The 17297-nt window shown below is 39.9% G+C and overlaps 1 pseudogene; it reads left to right on the forward strand.

The window, feature by feature from the left end:
* LOC145127723 (chaperone protein dnaJ 10-like) overlaps positions 1-13619 on the forward strand; it is a 97397-nt pseudogene extending 83778 nt beyond the window's left edge.
* Positions 13620-17297: the final 3678 nt, after the last annotated feature.

Consider the following 17297-nt stretch of genomic DNA (forward strand, 5'->3'; position numbering starts at 1 on the left):
CGCAGACAATGCTGCCAAAGCATTGAAAGATACTCGGGCAAAACATATAAATCATTCGACCGATGTGGCTTGCATCATGCTTAGAACTATGACTCCTGAGCTTCAGAAAACTTTTGAGTTTCATGAAGCATTTGAAATGATTGAGCATCTTAGAATCATGTTTGAACTTTAGGCTAAGCAATAGAGTTTTGAGACCTTGAATGCTTTCATTGGTTGCAGGATGGTTGAGGGATCTTCTGTGAGTGCAGATGTACTCAAAATGAAAGTTTATGTTGAGCAGCTTGCCCGCCTCGGATTCTAATTTGGGAATGAGCTAGCAACCGATGTCATCCTAGCCTCATTGCCTCATCATTCAACCAATTTGTGATGAATTTTACAATGAATGACTGGGATAGGAGCATCAATGAGCTTCATAACATGCTCAAGAATGCCGATGCAAAAATCAAGAAATATGGGAACAATCAAGTGCTGATGATCCGCGAGGGTCAAATCTCCGAGAAGAAAACCGGTAATAATATCGGTAAGGGGAAAAGAAAAGCGGCCAAGAAAGGAAAGGGCAGAGTAAAGGGTCAAGGGAAGCCTTCTTCTACCAACCCAACTCATATGCCCAAACTTGCTGCTGACTCTAGTTGTTTTCACTACAATGAAAGGGGACATTGGAAACGTAACTATCCCAAGTACCTACAGGAAGTTAAGAAAAAAAATGCCAACCAGGTTGGCACCTCAATATATATATATATATATATATATATATATATATATATATATATATATATATGATTGAATTATATGCATTCCGTACTAATTCTTGCGTATTCGATACTGGAAGTGGTACTAACATCCGCAATGATTTACAGGGACTAAAGAATGTTAAAGAACTCAAAGATGGCGATTTGGAACTCCATGTGGGCAATGGAACTCGAGTAGTTTTAAAAGACATAAGACAATATCATATTTTGCTTCCACATGGTCTTAATCTTATTTTGAATAATCGTTGTTATGTACCTATTATAACTAGGAATATTATCTCTACTTCTCGTTTGTATGAACAAGGTTTTCATAATGAATTTGACTTTTGAATCTACAAACATCTCTGTGTTTAAAGATAATGTGTTCTATTTTGAGACTAGACCCAATAATGGAATATATGAAATCGATTTATATGGTTCATACCAAAAGGACACTTCAATGTACAACTTAAATAAGAAAACAAATTTGGACTTTAATAAAACTTATTTATGGAATTGACGACTTGGGCACATAAACAAAACTCGCATTGCTAAGCTCTAAAAGGATGGAATCTTAGAGTTAACAGGCTCATAGTCTTTTGGTGTATGTGAATCATGTCTATGTGTCAAGATGACCAAAGCATCTTTTAGTGGTGTTGGTGTAAGAGCTTCAGATCTATTAGGAGTCATACATATTGATGTATGTGGACCTTTTAGGACAATGACAAGAAACAGTGAAAGATACTTCATTACATTTACTGATGAATTTAGTAGATTTAGATATGTGTATCTCATGAAACATAAACATGAGCATTCAATATCTTCAAGATATTCCAAAATGAAGTACAGAATCAACTTGGTAAAAAGATTAAAACCATAAGATCTTATTATGGTGGTGAAAATCTAAGTTATGAGTTTGATGAACATCTTAAAAATTGTAGCATAGTGTCACAACTCACTCCACTAGGAGCACCTCAGCATAATGGTGTTTCGGAAAAGAGATATGGTACTCTACTTGATATGGTATGATCGATGATGAGTAATACTTCCCTTCCTTATTCGTTTCGGCGTTATGCCCTCAATACTACATCTCGAATTTTAAACATGGTCCCAACTAAAAAGGTTAGTAAGACTCCTTGTGAGTAATGGCATGGAAAACTTCCATCAATGTCTTACTTAAAGATATGGGGTGGTGAAGCATATGTTAAAAAAAGACTTCTAAAAAGATTGACCCTAGATCTCAAAAGTGTATCTTTGTGGGATACCTAAAAGAAACCATGGGTTATTACTTCTTCTAGAAAGAAGAGAACCGAGTGTTCATGGAAAGCAGTGTTTCTTGAAGATGACTATATATTGCATAAAGCAAGTGTGATCCCCATTGATCTCGAAGAAATTCGAGAGAAACAACCTTTAGTTGAAAATGATAATTAACCAAGTATTGTTGAAGCTGAAATTACCATTCAGAAGTTAGAAACCACACCAACTATACGACGCTCCAGTAGACCTCGTCAGCAACCTGACATATTTGGATTTGTCATTCATCAAGAGGAAGTCGTCTTGATGGATCAATATGAGTCAATCAGTTACAAGGCAGCTGCTACAGACCTAGAGTCTGATAAATGGCCGAAGCCATGAGAGCTGAAATTTAGTCCATGAACGACAATCAAGTTGTAGCATCCGGATTTTCAGGGACATTATTGTGTATGTTAATCTTGAGATTTAAGGAGGGACTCGACGAGTTGAGGGACCAACTCGCTGAGTCGAGTCGAGATTGCCGCGTGGATTTAATGAATGGACTCGACGAGTCAGAGGAGGGACTCGTCGAGTAGGTGCTGGGCAGAGAAACCCTAATTTCCCAGTTTTGGGACCTATTTAAAGGCATTTGTAGCCTCAATTGCAGCTACCTTCCCCTAAGAGAAAACCCTATTTGCTATTGTAGCTAGAGAGTGAGAGAGAAGCTCATATTGTGGTTCTTGGTGCATTTCTATGGAGAAGGATGAAGAGCTTCTTGATGGGGAACAAAGGAAGGCAGTGGATCTGTGGTATTGAGTGTTTCAGCTGCTAAGAGAAGGTACAAAGTTCTCATCTTGTTCATTCCTTGTACTAGATCTCATTTTGGGATTTTTAGGGCTTTGCTTCCATTATTTTGAATCTATGAGTCGAATGAGACTTGGTTGTGGTTGGAAACCTCATATCCGGACCTCCTAAGGTCCTTAGAGTCTAGATGTCTCAGCTTTAGTGGTCCAAATGAGGGTAGATGAGCAAAAACCTTCATGAAGAGCATGTATTGGCATTTTGAAGCAATAGCATCATGAATGAACGTAAAGATCTAAGCTTTACGTAATTATTGAGCCTTGGGATGATAGATCTATAGTTTAGAGTGATAGATCTGGTTGAAATCGTCTGAATGAGAAATCAGATCAAAGGGACTCGCCGAGTCCATGACCTGACTCGACGAGTCAGCAAGGGTTTGTCCCGATGGATTGATTGTGCGATAACTCGGCGAGTTGGGGGTCAACTCGACGATTTGAGCTGGACTTTTGAGACTTCTGAGGATACGAGGGGACTCGACGAGTCGCAGGAGTGCACTCGACGAGTCGGGTCAAACTTGGACTGTTGACTCGAGTTTGACTTCTGTTGACCATGGGGTTTTGGTCAACATATGTGATGTAGACCTTGGAGGGAATGGTCTTTTACCCACTTTAATGAGTTAGAAAGAGAAAGACCCGCCTTCGATTATCTGAGTTGTGAGAAGAGTATTAATAAGAGATATTCATCCTTTGTGATAGGAGGAGACTAGTTCGAGATCCGAGCGCGAGGTTATTTGCTCACCTGCTAGCCGAGGTGAGTCTTCTCACTATACATTACCTAGAGTGGTATCTATGTGTAGACCGAAGGGTCTTGTGTGCTATGTGTATGTATAGGATTATGTGCATTGTGATATATGTATGCAATGTGTTGTATAGACCGGACCGGAGGGTCCAACGATATAGACCGGACCGAAGGGTCCAACGATATAGACCGGACCGAAGGGTCCAACGAGCTATGACCGGACCAGAGGGTCCAACGAGCTACGGGACTGGAGGGTCCCGTTGAGACACATCGACCGGAGGGTCGTACTGTAGCCTCGAGTGGCGTATGTGTTGTATGTGGTATTTTGGGGAACTCACTAAGCATTTATGCTTACCGTGTTATGTGATATGTGTTTCAGGTATCAGCGAGGGTCGCGGGAAGGCGCCGGCATGATTTGTACACACTGGCAGAAGATTTTGTGTTGAGATTCTGGGATATGTTTTATTGTGATGACATTGATACATGAGATTTTGAGAATATTATATGAGATTTATTATGTTTGAAAAATGAAAATTTGTTTTAAAATTTATGTCGTTACAAGTTGGTATCAGAACCTTGGTTTGAGGGATTCGGATGCACTTTCGGGCGTATCTGAACTCAAACTGAGGATTTGAGGGAATTTTCATAAAAGAAACAATTTTTCTAAAAAGAGTAAAAGATTTTTGAGAAAATCAGAACATAGCAGTGTGTACGATCAACCAGTGCCCGAACGGTGATTTCCCAAAATACCCTTACATTATGTGTTGATATTATGTGATATGCTATGCATGCTAGAGATAGGCTAGGTATTCATATTTTAGGACTAGAGTGGCCTGATTTGTGATGCCTTAGCCTAGGAGTTGCTGTTATATGTGATGTGCCTTCGAGTATCTGCTGAGTATGAGTATCCAGCAGGAACCCTTTTAGAGAGGGATCTGAGTAGAGGAGTAATCTAGGAGAGATACCTAGATGAGCATTTGAGGAGTCTACTTAGAGAGTAGTCAGATGCCCGTGTGGGGTAAAGTTGCTTGAGTTCGGTGATATCCTTTGAGTATGAGGAGAGTAAGTGGGTAATAACCTAGAGTGGTTTTACATGTTGGTAGAAATTATTCGATGCCCGAATGCTGCTTGCTTCGTGCTTTGTGGAACTCTTGATGATGGGAGTCACCTACTAAGTGAATATGACGATATTCAGGAGGTAGATGGTTGGCATCATAAGGAGTTCTTCAGCAACTGATGGCGGAGAAGTGTGAGAACCTAGGAAGAGCCTAGGAAAGGGTGACCCTAGTCAGATGAGTACGCTGACAAGAGTAGAGCATTTTGCAGAGGAGCGAACACACGTGACAGGATTGGTGATCGAGAAGGTTGAGCAGCTACTTAGGAACTCGGGGATGGTCTGTGCAAAAAGTATGGGTAGATGTGGCAGGTAGTATGGGCCCGCATTACTGAAAGCTGAGGACCCATACTCGATACAGGGAACATTCCGGAGGATCTAAGTAGCAGATCGAGAGGTGATTTCATGGTTCGAGTACCATGATTTGTAGCAGAACGAGAGGTGATTTCATGGTTCGAGTACCATGATTTGTAGCAGAACGAGAGGTGATTTCATGGTTCGAGTATCATGATTTGTAGCAGGTTGAGAAGGGAGAACATGGTTCGAGTACCATGATTCGTAACGGATTGAGAAAAGACAACGTGGTTCGGGTACCATGATTCATAGCAGATCAAGAGGTGGCCACATGGTTCGAGTACCCTGACTCGTGGCGGTTAGTGCTTCTGGTTTACCAGTTATTCTGTGGTGATTGTCTAGACTGAGATCAGATATGAAAGAGTATGGGGCCAGAGGGCCATGATGAACGAGTTTTAGTGGAGCATCCCTTGAAAGGGGAATCGAGTTAGCTCCGAGGGATTTTTGGTGAGATGCCAGTTGGATTCGCAAGACTCAGGGATGAGTAGGGATGGTGCGTTATTGGAGAATACGGTCTGGGCTGAGCGACCGGACGATAGTGGAGATGTCATTTTCTGTGACCTGAGTGCTGCTTTTTATGTTCCAGTGGGAAACAGGAGAGATATTGAGATTTTCGGTTTCTGAGGTTGGGGGTGAGCCCTATGGGGTAGTTTTGGTTACGATCTTTCATCAGAGTATCTGGGCAGTATGTCTGTCGCGAGGTAAGGATATAGCATGAGTAGGTTGTCAGTGGGGACTGAGATGGTCAAGGACCAGGATACACCCTATTTGAGCATAGTAGGGCATGTGTTAGCTGCAGCAACGGATGGTCAAGAGGAGTATATCGGAGCGGTGGCTCTTATTGTCTATGACGGGTATCGAGTGTTGAAATGAGGTCTCTTCTCTTATGATAATTCATGTGATGGGACGTCAGTTGAGGAGTCGAGGATGAGGAGCATGTTAGTTCATTATTTTCAGACTGAGGGTCAGTATTACTACTGGACAGTTGATATGTCCGGTAGTGGGATGGTACGAGATTCTGAATGACTAGAGGCAGTCATGATGAGAAGTTTCTGAGGATTTCATCTGAGATTCGGGGTAGTTGGAGTTGTTTGATCTCCATCGGGGAGATCATCGAGCATTGTGTATCACCTTCCAAGGGTAGGTACGATGTTACTGGTAAAAACAGTCTGTGGGATAGATTGTTGGTGAACCAATTGGTGATGGTTCGAACCCTAAGTGGGGGAGAACCGGGTACTTTTGAGGAGATTAGCGGTTGTTCAAGAGTGGTTGGAGAACTGGATATAGAGATCTGCGGTGCGGATTCCTGAGACCAGGGTTATTGGTGGTCAAGGCGAAGTGCAGAGCGAGATAGTGCATGTGGTATGTGTTAAGGAAAGGATGAGTGTCTCCACGGCAGGTGGCTGTCGATCGAAGACCGTGTGTGGTATGAAAATTAGTGGTGAATCCTGAAGGAACGCATTGTTGTATCTGTGTATGATGCGGTAAGTAGGAGATCAGTGGTTGAGACAGGACATCATGAGGTTATGTGATGGTGTACCGAGGTATCCGAGTATGATGTTCTAAATTTCGGATTATTTTGAGACTTGAGTTATGGGATGACGAGTGGTGTATCAGGTGTCTACGGTTCCAGTGGGAGCCCTTTCAGCTAGTTGACATCAAACGGGATTATTCGAGAATGTGGATTGCAGCAGGGAAAGGTGTTATGTTATGGCAGATGTCGTCAGAAATAGCAATGCATAATTTGGGTAAGTATGTACACCTATGGTTGGTCCGCAGGGCATGAGTTAATGATCGCAGTGTGGCGTCGACCTGAGGATGAGATTGTGAAGTGGTAAGAGCAAGGGTGGTGATGCTACGGGGAGCCGTAGTACTCACTATTTAGTGAGAGGTTGTGTTGATGCTATAGGGAGCCGTAGTAGTCACTATTCAGTGAGAGGTTGTGGTGATGCTGCGCGGAGCCGTAGTACTCACTATTCAGTGAGAGGTTGTGGTGATGCTGCGGGGAGCTGTAGTACTCACTATTTAGTGAGAGGTTGTGGTGATGCTGCGGGGAGCCATAGTACTCATTATTCAGTGAAAGGTTGTGGTGATGCTGCGGGGAGCCGTAGTACTCACTATTCAGTGAGAGGTTGTGGTGATGTTGCGGGGAGCCGTAGTACTCACTATTCAGTGAGAGGTTGTGGTGATGCTACGGGGAGCCGTAGTACTCACTATTCAGTGAGAGGTTGTGGTGAAGCTACGGGGAGCCGTAGTACTCACTATTCAGTGAGAGATTGTGGTGATGCTACGGGGAGCCGTAGTACTCACTATTCAGTGAGAGGTTGTGGTGATGCTACGGGGAGCCGTAGTACTCACTATTCAGTGAGAGGTTGTGGTGATGCTCCGGGGAGCCGTAGTACTCATTATTCAGTGAGAGGTTGTGGTGATGTTGCGGGGAGCCGTAGTACTCACTATTCAGTGAAAGGTTGTTGTGATGCTGCGGGGAGCCGTAGTACTCACTATTCAGTGAGAGGTTGTTGTGATACTGCGGGGAGCCGGAGTACCCACTAGTCAGCAAGAGAATGTTGCGACGAAGTACTCTCTGATCAGAGCGTGAGACAGAGGAGTTTTGGGCTTGGGTAGCCCTAATATTTGAGTTTTGTGGGAGCCTAGTGGTCGAATCAGGGGTGAGATTGGGATCTCCATAATTGTCGGGAGTTGTTATATTCTGAATTGAGTAATGGTTGTCGCAACCAAAGGGAAGTGGATAAGTGAAGAACGCATTAGTTGCGGGTCATGAGTCATGAGTTGAGTGGTTCGTTGGGACGAGTGGTTCCAATTCTGTGCCGGATCAGACTCTCAAGTTGAGTTCGATTCTAGTAGTGTATCGAGTAGACAGAATGAGATTCCAGATTCAGAGATGCATTTCATTTGGAAGGGGGTATTGTTCCATATGGTGTCTTAGACCGGAGTGGGTCAATTCGTTGGTATGAGAAAACCGTGAAACGCATGGAACTAATGAGTAGTTGACGACAGAGATTGAGAGTGAGTCAAATTCAGTATTCGCTTGAGGTATAGCGAACTCCGTGACTGGTGTGTGTCACACTGGGCCGAGATAGTTGTTGTGGAAAGGAAGTAGACGAGACGTTTTGGGACATGCAAGGGGTAACCTTTAGAGGTTCAGCTGCTGGGTCGGGTGAGGACCCGGTGCTCAGTTTTGAGACAGGAGCTGAGGTTTATGTTTGTTAGATGTCGGAGGACGCTTCAGAACAAGCATGATCATTATCTGTGTTTGAGGTCAGGGTGTTGAGGATTCGTTGTTCAGATGGATTTGATTACAGTACAGTGGATGAGTCCCTGGTGTGATGTGATCCTTCCATTCCTTGGTATATGATCTGGGTTGTTTATCATGTCTGGGACGAGTGATCGGTAGCCAGTTTTGGGCATGGACTTGTTTTTATTGGTCCCCACCAGAGAATCAGAGGTGCAGTTTGCTATCAGGGTTTATTATTCGGGGAGCGAATAACGAGGTGACACCTGAAGAGAGCGGTCTGGCTGTGTATCGAGATACTAGAGTTTCCAGACTCTTGAGAGTCAGGAGCGGTAGCGTAGTGGCAGTGAGTCTGTCCTTTTCCAGGGAGGAGTTCCTGTTGGATTCAGGTGCCCAGAGAGAAAGATAGCTGTGTGGTATGAGATCCTTTGGATGGTGCTGTTCGATTATTGGATTAGATCTATATGTTGTTGACAAGCGATTTCGAGGGCGAAATCTAATTCAAGTGGGGGAGAATTGTAGCATCCGGATTTTCAGGGACATTATTGTGTATGTTAATCTTGAGATTTAAGGAGGGACTCGACGAGTTTAGGGACCAACTCGCCGAGTCGAGTCGAGATTGCCGTGTAGATTTAATGAATGGACTCGACGAGTCAGAGGAGGGACTCTTCGAGTAGGTGCTGGGCAGAGAAACCCTAATTTCTCGGGTTTGGGACCTATTTAAAGGCATTTGTAGTCTCAATTGCGGCTACCTTCCCCTGAGAGCAAACCCTATTTGCTATTGTAGCTAGAGAGTGAGAGAGAAGCTCATATTGTGGTTCTTGGTGCATTTCTATGGATAAGGATGAAGAGCTTCTTGATGGGGAACTAAGGAAGGCAGTGGATCTGTGGTATTGAGTGTTTCAGCTGCTAAGAGAAGGTACAAAGTTCTCATCTTGTTCATTCCTTGTACTAGATCTCATTTTGGGAGTTTTAGGGCTTTGCTTCCATTCTTTTGAATCTATGAGTCGAATGAGACCTGGTTGTGGTTGGAAACCTCAGATCCGGACCTCCTAAGGTCCTTAGAGTCTAGATGTCTCAGCTTTAGTGGTCCAAATGAGGGTAGATGAGCAAAAACCTTCATGAAGAGCATGTATTGGCATTTTGAAGCAATAGCATCATGAATGAACGTAAAGATCTAAGCTTTACGTAATTATTGAGCCTTGGGATGATAGATCTATAGTTTAGAGTGATAGATCTGGTTTAAATCGTCTGAATGAGAAATCAGATCAAAGGGACTCACCGAGTCCATGACCTGACTCGACGAGTCAGCAAGGGTTTGTCCCGATGGATTGATTGTGCGATAACTCGGCAAGTTGGGGGTCAACTCGACGATTTGAGCTGGACTTTTGAGACTTCTGAGGATACGAGGGGACTCGACGAGTCGCAGGAGTGCACTCGACAAGTCGGGTCAAACTTGGACTGTTGACTCGAGTTTGACTTCTGTTGACCATGGGGTTTTGGTCAACATATGTGATGTAGACCTTGGAGGGGGTAAAATGGTCTTTTACCCACTTTAATGAGTTAGAAAGAGAAAGACCCGCCTTCGATTATCTGAGTTGTGAGAAGAGTATTAATAAGAGATATTCATCCTTTGTGTTAGGAGGAGACTAGTTCGAGATCCGAGCGCGAGGTTATTTGCTCACCTGCTAGCCGAGGTGAGTCTTCTCACTATACATTACCTAGAGTGGTATCTATGTGTAGACCGAAGGGTCTTGTGTGCTATGTGTATGTATGAGATTATGTGCATTGTGATATATGTATGCAATGTGTTGTATAGACCGGACCGGAGGGTCCAACGATATAGACCGGACCGAAGGGTCCAACGATATAGACCGTACCGAAGGGTCCAACGATATAGACCGGACCGAAGGGTCCAACGATACAGACTGGACCGAAGGGTCCAACGAGCTATGACCGGACCAGAGGGTCCAACGAGCTACGGGACTGGAGGGTCCCGCTGAGACACATCGACCGGAGGGTCGTACTATAGCCTCAAGTGGCGTATGTGTTGTATGTGGTATTTTAGGGAACTCACTAAGCATTTATGCTTACCGTGTTATGTGATATGTGTTTCAGGTATCAGCGAGGGTCGCGGGAAGGCGCCGGCATGATTTGTACACACTGGCAGAAGATTCTGTGTTGAGATTCTGGGATATGTTTTATTTTGATGACATTGATACATGAGATTTTGAGAATATTATATGAGATTTATTATGTTTGAAAAATGAAAAATTGTTTTAAAATTTACGTCGTTACACAAGTATGGGACTTGGTTGACTTACCTCCTAATAGCAAAGCTGTTGGAAGCAATTGGATCCTCATGAAGAAAATCGACATGGACAGAAATGTACAAACTTTCAAAGCACGACTTGTAGCGAAAGGGTATACTCAAATTCAAGGAGTTGACTATGAAGAACCTTCTCGCCAGTGTCTAAGATCAAATCTACTAGGATTATGACGGCCATAAATGCAAATTACGACTATGAGATATTGAAAAAGGATGTCAAAACCATTTTCCTTAATAGATATCTTGAGGAAGATGTATATATGGAACAACCCGAAGGTTTTGTAAAACCAGATGGCCTGAAGAAGGTGTGCAAGTGGGAGGCAGACTATTTTTTCTAATTCTATATGTTGATGACATATTGTTGATCGGAAAAGATATCCCAACATTGAAGGAGACTAAGGCCTATCTTATCAATTCATTTCAAATGAAAGATCTAGGGGATGCGGCATACTCGGTATTAGGATCTGTAGAGATATGTCCCAAAGATTTATCAGTTTGAGTCAGAGTGCATACATTGATAAATTCTTAAAACGCTTTTCAATAGATAACCTAAAACGAGGAATTGTAACCATACTACCTGGCACCATTATTTTTAATGGTGGCAATGCTAGTACTGAAGATGAGATCAAGAATGAGTCGCATACCCTATGCTTTAGCAGTAGGTTCAATTGTGTATACTATAGCATGTACAAGGTCGGGTGTAGCTTATGTTGTTAGTCTAACTAGTAGGTATCAAGCTAATCTTGGTGAAAAACAATAGGTGGCAGTTAAGAGCATACATAAGTACTTAAGAAGGCATAAAGACATGTTACTGGTTTATCGAGGAGTTGAAGAAGAGCTTACTATAAGAAGTTACACTGATGTTGGTTTCAACACTGATCGAGATAATTCACGATCACATTCGGGATATGTGTTCCCACTTAATGGATGAGCCATTTCCTAGAAAAGTTCAAAGAAATAAGTGGTCACACTTTCTACAACAGAATTAGAGTATATAGTTACGTGTGAGTCAGCTCAAGAAGTTGATTGGATGAAGAAATTCATCGGTGATTTGGATGTTGTTCCAAGCCTCAAAAATTCCGTTAAGATGTTTTGTTACAACACAGGTGCTATCGCTATTGCAAGAGACCTGATGGTTACTAACAAGACTAGACACATTTAACGAAAATTAAATTTCATTCTCCAGGAGTTTGAATTGGGAAATATACACATTGATATGGTTCATACATATGATAATCCAGTAGATCCATTCACGAAGGCTCTTTCTCAAAACAAGTTTGAGAGTTAAGAGTTATTTAATTGATCTTTGGTTAAGTTAACTAGTTAAGACTTTTTGTCTTCTTCCTTTTGACCTAGTGGTCGGAAGTTAGAAGAGAGCATGGAGGTTGCTTGTCAACCTCAATGTCTTGCATCCATGCCTTGTCTCCCTTAACTTCATGCTTTATAATATTTTAAAGTATTATAATGAAAAGGATTTATCTTGCATGGGATATAAAAGGAGACTATTTGAATGAAAAACTAGCTAGTTTGGTCTTACATTTCTAATCTTTCTCTCTAAAAGTTGTGAGTATCATAGAGCTCGAAGCTCTCTCCCTTTTGAAGTTCTTACTTGGCTTTTGGTACTTCAATTTGTGTCTTCCTTTAGTGAATAGTTGTTTAAGAACTTAAGGGTTAAAGAACAATGCATACAGGAAGGAATATAGCAATTATTGGTACCTTAATTTTGGTGGTGGATTACTTATAGAGAAGTTCAAGCTACTTGTTCTTGCCATCTACACCAACACCCAAAATCCAAGAGGGTCCAAAGGCTTCAGAGGTTGTCATACTAAAACACACTATTCCTGTTTTATATCACTCTAACCTCTTTAAAAGGATCCTTTATGGTTTTCATTTTGTTATATACTTGAAAATTACTAGAAATTGTTAAAGCTTATATTGGCAGTTTTTGTGAAAAACTCACCATTTTATGTATCAAAATCCATCAATATGCCACAGTTGACTTATGATATAGTGATAGGAAGTATGAAACATCTATTAGTTATAAGGGTTACATGTGGAAATTAAAAATTAAGATCCTTTTTCTCTTATTTAACTATATAATAATGCTTCCTAATGTTATCTTCAAGGCAAGGAAAGTTCACCCTGATAAAAATATTGATGATCTGAAAGCTGCCCAAAATTTTCAGGCTTGGTTTCTGATTTCAGTCCTTAATCATTCAAAGTTTCTCAATTGTGAATCTTGAGTATCAATTAAAGAAAATTAATTATATTTTTTTCATGCACAAGGTGCTTGAAGAGGCGTATGAAGTTCTAAATGATCTTGAAAAACATGTAGCATATGACAAAAATGGAAAAGAAGGAGTATCTGAGTAATTATGAATGATGCATTAGTTTTCTTTAACTAATAATTGTGTTTCTTTTGTATTTAATAAGAGTTTATAGCTAACTTCTTTCAGTCATACAATAGTGGATCCTGAAGCTATTTTTGGCATGTTATTTGGTAGTGATTTATTTGAGGATCATGTTGGGCAACTTTACATGGCTGTTATAAAGTCAGCAGAACTTGAAGAGGAAGTACAGGTGCCATAATTCCACAAAATGAAAGTCCAAGAGAGGATGCGGGTATATATTTTTCACTCCAATTTTGAAATTTATAATAAGTTGCCTATATTTTTTTGTTAAATTTCACTTTTTTATTTCTTTTTATTGGAATTTCGAAAGGAGAGGGAAACCAAACTCATCACAATTCTCAAGAATCGCATTCACCCGTTTGTTGAAGGACAAACAACAAAATTTTTAATTGGGTAAGAAAAGAAGCTCATCAACTCTCTAAAGCTGGTATTTTTTTTATTACGAACATGTTATTTATGAAAAAGCATATATTTTTGTTTTATAATAAAGATTTGTGATAAAATTTCAGCTTTTGGTGAGGCTATGTGTAACATCCCGTTATTTTTCTATCTTGTAAAGCCAATAAATTCAATCAAAAGTCAGACTTGTATCTGTTAACTTTTAGCTTTGTTAAGGGTCTGTTTGAGAGTTCTAAGCCTAGTACACTCAAGGAATGTGTGTTAGGAAGTATTAACTTGAGTTCATTGAGTTGCAACTGAGCCGGAAACACCTTCACACAGAGTTCACGGCCGCAAACTAGGGTTTACGGCAGTGAACCCATCATGGCTGTGAACTCTTCATCATAAGTATGATATTCCTTCATTATTCTTCATTTCTCACATCTTCAAGTCTAGAACTCTCAAAATTCTCTCAAGTATCATCAAGAACACTCTCCTTTCTTTTCAAAATCGTAAGTGATTCTATCATATTCAATTGATATCCTTCTTATTCACAAGAAACTCTTTGATTTCATCCATGGATTCAACACTTTTGGTATAGATCCTCAAATCATCATCCTTTACATCAAGAACACCAAGAACACACACTTGTTCTTGGGCCGTAAACTCCCTAAAAGACTTCCAAAATGTGAGTAACTCTTCTAACATCTTATTATACAATAGAAACACTTGATTCTAACGAAGAAACAAACACCCAAATGCATGATCTTCAAGAGTTCACGGCCGTGAACCCTTCATCCATGGCCGTGAACCCTTCATATGATCTTGAGGTGGCCGTAAGCCCTTCATAAGATCAACATGTGGCCGTAAACCCTTCATAAGAACAAGTTTTGGCCGTAAACACTTCATGTGTGTGGTCGTAAACACCTCTATGGCCGTAAACACTTAGTGTGGTCGTGAACCCCTTTCTTTCAATCACATGTGATGGTAACACTTCATTTTAAGTGTTTCCCAACACCTAAGGTTGTTTACCTTACATGATTAGTTGTTATATACACTAATTATACACATATATGTGTTATTATATGCTTAATAGGATCCAATTGTGTTCAAGACGTCACTTGGCATTCTTAACATCCTGTATCGATCTTTCATTTGAATCACCCTCCAAAAGGTGAGTTCATACCCCCGTATTTTCATAGTTTTTACTGTTTTAAGTGGGGGGGGGGGATACAAGTCTAACACAAAGATTTTTGTGTTATAAACAAATGGTTTCAAATATCTTATCAAAATGGATTTCAGTTATCATCAAATCAAATGGTTTCAAAGATTGTGACATCAAGTCACCAAAAGTATTTCAAAATATTAAACTTCTTTTAAATGGTTTTATAAACTTATATTTTTTCCCAGAAATCATATATATATATATATATATATATATATATATATATACATATATATATATATATATACATATATATATATATATAAGGTTTAAAAGGCTTAGAACTGATAGCTCACTTTGGTTCCTTTTCCTTGTTTGGATGTGGGATTATAAGTATCGGTTATTTGTTCGAATGTCGTTTAAATTTTACTTATATATATTTGTATATGTATATAAATATAAAAGTTATTTCATTCAGTTCAAATGCCCTTTGTAAAATGTTGAGCAAGGGGTTGCATTCATGAACAGTTACTATCAATTCAGAAAGTACACATAAATTATAATAGGTATAATTTATGATTCATAGAACATTAATTCACGATTCAAGTATACTAAAGTACACTGTTTTACAAGAACAAAGGTTTGATTCAAAACTAATCAAGAGTATACATTTTTCATATACTGATTCAGGGGCATACTGTCAATCATTCATTTCAGAATGATTGGGTTTTCATAACTATTATACATGTAACGCCTATATGCCTTTTATGAGTCATTTGATTCAGGTTGTTTAATTCATTTAAAGAATATAGTCAAAGTCCTGACATTATAACCAGAATCGCCAGTCGGGGATCGAAACAATGTGTGTATAGATCTATATTGGGATTGACAACCCCGCACTCAGACTGCTAGTTACAGTCAGGCATACATGCCTACGAGTGACCGTTGTTATCAATAGTTTTAACGCATTCACAGTGTTGGGTCAGGCCATCTAGTCAGTATGGTTATAATAACTCATTAAAAAGATATTAAGAATACGTTAGTGTATAATTAACTAAACATAAGTACATTTTCAAAGTACTTGTTTACAAGATACAATTTACAGTATTACATTACAATAACAGTTGGTGGAACCAGGCACACTCACAGTTACAAGTTTTACAAAAAGGAATACAAATACAGAACATTGGTTTACAAATAGAACGGTTTTATGAGATTAAAACTACTTTCATATACAGCAGAAAATATAGGATTTCAGGAACAATTTACATATTCAAGAAACAGAAAACATTCTTTCAAACATAAATACTTATGCACTCACTCAACTTTATGTTGATACTCTCTTTTCATATTACTTGTATTCTCATGGAATCAGTAGACATGTACTCCCCGAGCTTTTGAGAAGATGGAGCTATTTTGAGTCATGTCTTCTTCTTTTGAATAACTATTTTGGTTTCAATGTACAATGATTGAACAAATGTAAATACTTATACTTTTTAAATACAATGGTTGTTTGTACTTTGATTACTATGATGCATGTGTTGTGATACTACAAATGAAGTCATCCACCCCCGGACGTTTCCGCCGTCTGGTTTGGGGGTGTGACAGTTTGGTATCAGAGAATTGTTTATAGTGAACTCAGTATGTCAATCCATAAAAGATATACAAACTATAAATACATTGGGGCTAAGAACTATGACTACAAGTATACTTTTTTAAAATTGAAGTATTTTTACAAGAAGTATACTAACACTCATACCTACAAGTACAGTATCACAGTCATAAGAACTTAAAAGTATTTGAATGTTGGACATTGCAGTCAAACCTGGGCAGTTATGTAATCATATCTGGGATTAATATAGCCTGATCAACTATATTTGTTTGAGATATGACCAACATGTGTTTGGGAGTGATGGTAGTGTTGCGACATGTCTAAAACTTACCAACTATACATATACAGAAGAACTCTAGAACAGAACATAAAGATTAAAATACGATAGGAGTATTTTAAGCATTATATACTAATAACAAACATGTGAAAACAAAAGAATCATTGTTGGTAGAACTATAAATATTAAGGGCATATTACAGTTACATATAATTTAAGTTATATACACTTAGAATATGTGATCTAGCTTCATTTCCTGTTCCTTGTTTGGTTGTGGATTTAGAGCCGGATCATTTAATCGAAGGTCGATTATACCCAAGTTATATATAATTAGTATACACTTTGTAGTTATAGTAATACCCAAAACAAGTCATACATAATACATTACTTGTTAACTGTAAGTTTCTCTCGTAGAAACTTGTATTTGCAATCTATCGTTACTAATTATATTCTATATCTCTTATCCCTATTCTCGCTTAGATATCAATGGTTGGATTTCATCTACCCGGAGACCCGTACTTCCCCAATCAGGAAAATGGAGGATGGCTTGAGGATGAGCCAGAAGAGAATCATGAAATCCCCTTAGATGATGATTTTGCAGAAAATTTTCCTGAAGATACTGATTTCGAATCAGAAGCCTATAATCTACCACCGGTTGCCCAGAATCCTAATCCACAACAAAATTTCCAAGGCCCGACGCCTTCGTGGGCTGAGAACTTGGGTAGGTGGAGCCGGGAGCAGGGTCAACCCTTACCCTACAACGGAGACCGAAGCTTCTACAACTTAAGTGAGGGAGGATCTGCAGACAGAATTCTTCCCATCTTGGTTCGCCGAGTGGCTCGAAA

Source organism: Lactuca virosa, chromosome 7 (genome assembly GCF_052849685.1).
Source record: "Lactuca virosa cultivar CGN04683 chromosome 7, Lactuca_virosa_CGN04683_v6, whole genome shotgun sequence".
In the NCBI taxonomy this organism is placed as follows: Eukaryota; Viridiplantae; Streptophyta; class Magnoliopsida; order Asterales; family Asteraceae; genus Lactuca; species Lactuca virosa.